Source organism: Heterodontus francisci, unplaced genomic scaffold (genome assembly GCF_036365525.1).
Source record: "Heterodontus francisci isolate sHetFra1 unplaced genomic scaffold, sHetFra1.hap1 HAP1_SCAFFOLD_51_1, whole genome shotgun sequence".
Classification (NCBI taxonomy): Eukaryota; Metazoa; Chordata; class Chondrichthyes; order Heterodontiformes; family Heterodontidae; genus Heterodontus; species Heterodontus francisci.
This window is the reverse complement of record NW_027141937.1, coordinates 3,317,662-3,322,637: the sequence shown is the minus strand read 5'-3', so window position 1 is coordinate 3,322,637 and position 4,976 is coordinate 3,317,662.

Sequence of the window (4,976 nt, the reverse complement as noted above, 5' to 3'; positions counted from 1 at the left end):
AGCACCACCTGTCAGTCAGAAACTTGTCTCAATTAACCGATCCTTTCACTGAACTTCCAACTGCTGCTGTCTATTTCTCGAGGGAAAGAGCTGCTCACTGAATAAGGATGTGAGGGGAATGTAACCCGGCTGCTGGTGAGAAGGTCCCGTTTTCTCAATCAAAAGCCTTTTATTTTCACAGAAATAACTTGTTAAATACAAATCTGATTCCAACACGTCAATAACAGGACAGAATGGGAACCTTTTAAAAGGATGAAGCAACTATTTCAGTGGCTTCTCACTGTCCCCCTGAAGCCTGTGTGAAGGGGAATTACCAATAGTCTGTAATTTATTACTTCCACACCGAGTTTGAGTTATTTGTCGTGTGAAAGATTGCTGAACGGAGTCTTTTACTGTCAGTTACGGATGAGAAGTTGACAAAAATTGGCAAAATAAAGCTGTTCATAAAATAGCACCAGCAATTTGAGTCGGTAAAAGCAAAATTGTGTTTCAAAAGTTTATTTAAACCGCTACGGGAAAATAGATTTTTATGTACTTTTCCAGTCGATCACTTCTTTTCCATAGTGAAATTGGCGGCTTTCACAAATTCAAATATTGTGCCAGGTTGACAGGTTCAACCAATGATTTTTTGTATTTTGTGCTTCGAGGTTCTCTGATTGAATCATGCATGTGTGTTAATGGCTGTGTGGCCTAATGGATAAGGCGTCTGACTTCGGTATATTCCATGATGTTATCAGAAGATTGCAGGTTCGAGTCCCGCCACGATCATTTTGACCCAAAGGGATTATGCAGGGCTTTGGGGATCGAGTCGGGGACTGAACAGATTGGAAGCCCGACATAGACTTAATGGGGCGAATGGCCTCCTCATGTGTTGTCACTGACTTTTTGAGAAGAGGGTGACCAATCAGAGGTGGGTTGGGGTTCCAGCGGGCTCAAACTGCAGGAATTCCAGGTCTCTGAATGACTGAGCTGAAACTGATCAGTTTCACTGCAGGAAACACCGTCTCGGGGGAAATAACATCACAAATAATTCCATTTGACTAATTATTCAATTCTAAAACAATGGGCAGATGTGAAGGTGTGATGTTACTTTTCACTGTGAGGGGAGAATCCGCCATCTGGATAAATCAGCAACTTTATAACATCGTCTGTACGTTTGGAAAAGAAACGATGAAAACTCTCCCCATAACCCTGGTGCGGTGGAAAGGCTCAATTCAGAGATTGGAAGATAACGAGAGCACAACATAAATCATTAACTGATATTTCCGGCATAAAACACACCCCAGCTTCCGTTCCCATGTCACTGCTGTCCCTATGAGGCGGTGGGTGACTCTGAAAAGAGACTTTGTTTTGTGTTTCTGCAGGAAAACCACAAAGATCCTCCCAGGCAGTGAAACTCATCTTCCCAGAATCTCCATACCAGATTGAAACAGAAAACACAAAGACAGTGAGAAAGTTCCAGAGAGTTAGTGAGCATTAAAACCAATGAAATAAACCAATTCTAGAGAGATGTTGGTGCAGCTTTTACAGAGAGATTGTGGGTGGCTCTTAAAAGAGCCGTTGTGTTTTGAGTGTTTTCACTACATGGTGGAGTTTTACTTGGAGTTGATGTACTTGGTCACTCACTTTGTCCCTTCTCACATTCCGAGCGCTTTATTGGGTGGAAATATTTATTCAGGCAGTTTCAACAGCTCAGAGCCGACATTGAGTCAGAAACCAGAAATGGGAGTACGGGACACAGACAAGGAATTGAGGCTGAACCATTATAAATCTCACTGGTTATAGGCCTCAGCTAGAGCATTGTTTCTAATTCCATGTTTCATACTTTAGCAGGAATGGCAAGGCCTTAGAGAGGGTGCAGAGGAGATTTACGAGAATGCATCAGAGATGCAGGAATTCAGCTAATGTGGAAAGAATAGGGATCTGGGGTGTGTGAAGCTGGGGTCCTTGTTCTTAGAGCAGAGGTGTTAATGGGGCAGTTAATAGTTGTGTTCAACATTGTGAAGAGTTTTTATAAGAATAAAGAAGTTTGACTGCAATTAGACAGAGCCTTGGTGAGATCACACCTGGAGCACTGTGTACAGTTTTGGTTCCCCTTACCTAAGGAAGGATATACTTGCCTTAAAGGAAGTGTATCAAAGTGTCACTCGATTGCTTCCTGGGATGAGGGGATTGTCCTATGAGAAGAGATTGAGTCGTCGAGGCCGATATTCCTCAGAATCAACGGGTGGGAATCGGAAAGTTTGCCGAACCAATCTGGAGTCAGACAGGGCTGCCCTCTGTCCCCGGTCTTGTTTGTTTGCTGTATTGAACCCTTTGCTGAGTCTATTAGGATGGATGCGAGCATAAGAGGGGTAACAATCCCAGGCAGCAGTGGCACTCAGGTTAAAACCTCCCTGTACATGGATGACGTCGCCGTCTTCTGTTCGGATCCGCTGTCCGTGCGCAGACTGATGAGCGTCTGCGACCAGTTCGAACTGGCCTCGGGAGCCAAAGTTAACCACGGCAAGAGCGAGGCCATGTTCTTTGGGAACTGGGCTGACCGATCCTTTGTCCCCTTCACCGTGAGGTCAGATTACCTGAAGGTGCTGGGGATATGGTTCGGAAGGGCCGGGGCGTGCACCAAAACCTGGGAGGAGCGAGTAGCCAAGGTACGACAAAAGTTGGGCATGTGGGGGCAACGATCTCTCTCCATTGTGGGTGAGAACCTGGTCATCAGGTGCGAGGCGCTCACGTTGTTGCTCTACGTGGCGCAGGTCTGGCCCATACCCCACTCCTGCGCTGTGGCAGTCACCTGAGCCATTTTCTGCTTCATCTGGGGACCTAAAATGGACCGGGTCCGGAGGGACACGATGTTCAAATCTCTGGACAAGGGCAGGAAAAATGTACCCAACGTGGCCCTCATCCTGATGACCACCTTCGTGTGCGGCTGCATCAAGCTGTGTGTAGACCTCCAGTACACAAACTCCAAGTGTCACTACGTGCTGAGGTTCTATCTGTCCCCGGTGTTGCGAAGAATGGGCCTGGTCACATTGCCGCGGAACACTCCATGCAGTTGGGCCGTGCCGTACCACCTATCCTTCGTGGAGCAGTTTCTGCGGGAAAACACATTTGACCACCGGTCCATCAGGCAGTGGTCTGCACGGAATGTCCTCAAGGCCCTACAGGAAAAGGAGACGGTGGATCCTGTTGGATGGGTCCCCGAGCAGACCGTCAAAGTCATTTGGCGAATGCCTCATCACCAGAACTTTCAAACAAGCACCAAGACGTAGCTTGGCTGGTGGTGAGAAGGGCCCTCCCCGTCGGATCCTTCATGCACACCCGAAGTCTCGCCCCCTCCGCACAGTGCCCCCGCGTTGGCTGTGGTGGGGAAGAGACGGTCGCCCACCTCCTCCTGGAATGTGCCTTTGCAAAGCAGGTGTGGAAAGAGATGCAGTGGTTTTTGTCAAGGTTCATCCCAAGCAGCTCTGTAACACAGGAGTCTGTGCTCTACGGGCTGTTCCCAGGGACGCACACCGAGACAAACATCAACTGCTGCTGGAGGACTATCAATTCGGTGAAAGACGCCCTTTGGTCTGCCCGAAACTTGCTGGTCTTCCAGCGCAAAGAGTTGTCCACGACCGAATGTTGCAGACTGGCACATTCCAAGGTCCAGGACTACGTGCTGAGGGACGCACTAAAGCTTGGGGCAGCCACAGCAAAGGCTCAATGGGGAAAGACCACAGTGTAAGGTCCGCCAACCAAGCTGGAACGATGGGCTGGATCCATGGGAAACCCCTTGAACTGTATTGTTAATATTCTCAATTGCTGTAAATGTAAAACTGTAATTGGCATGACAATTGTGAAACGGAAGGGTTGTGAAGAAACTCATGACAGTATTGAAGGAAACTGATCTCCCTTGCAATGTTTGTATTTTTTGGTGCTGTTTGAAACTGTTTGGCAATGTAATTTTTGAAGATTTTTATGAATAAAGTATATTGTGGAAAAAAAAAATATTCCTCAGAATTTAGAAGAGTGAGAGGTAATCTTACTGGCACCTAAAAATCTTAAGGGATTTAACAGGGTAAATGCTGGGAGGATGTTTCTTCTGGCTGGGGATCTAGAACTAGGGATCACAGTCTCAGTATAAATGGCTCAATCATTTAGGACAGAGAAGAGGAGAATTTATTTTCACTCAAAGCATTGTGAATCTTTGGAATTCTCTACGCACAGTGGTTAGCACCGCAGCCTCACAGCTCCAGTGACCTCGGTTCCGTTCAGGGTATTGCCTGTGCGGAGTTTGCAAGTTCTCTCTGTGACCGCGTGGGTTTCCGTCGGGTGCTCCAGTTTCCTCCCACAGCCAAAGACTTGCAGGTTCATAGGTAAATTGGCCATTGTAAATTGCCCCTAGTGTAGATAGCTGGTAGGAGAATGGTGGGAATGTGGTAGGGAATATGGGATGAATGTAGGATTAGTATAAATGGGTGGTTGTTGGTCAGCACAGACTCGGTGGGCCGAAGGGCCTGTTTCAGTGCTGTATCTCTCTGTGACTGTAGAGCTGTGGATGCTCAATCATTGGGTATATCCAAGAGAGAGATCGATAGGTTTTTGGATACTAAGGGAATCAAGGGATCTGTGCTAGTGTGGTCAGATGGAGTTGATGTAGGAGATCAGCTGTGATCTTATTGAATGGCAGAGCTATTTCGATGGGCCGAATGGCCTACTCCTATTTTTTTATGTAAAGTTCCATTCCTCTCAGGGAATATTTTATTTTCAAAAAAGAGAAATACTGCACACACTGGAAATCTGAATAATAACAGAAGATTCTGGAAACACTCAGCAGTTCCAGCAGTATCTGTGGAGAGAGGAAGGGAGGAGCAATGTTTCAGGTCTATAGAAGGGTCACAGAACTGGACCATTAACCCGAGCTTCTCTTCTCCACAGTTGTTTCCGGACTGGCTGAGTGTTTTCAGTATTTTAGGCTTTTTCTTTCTGTA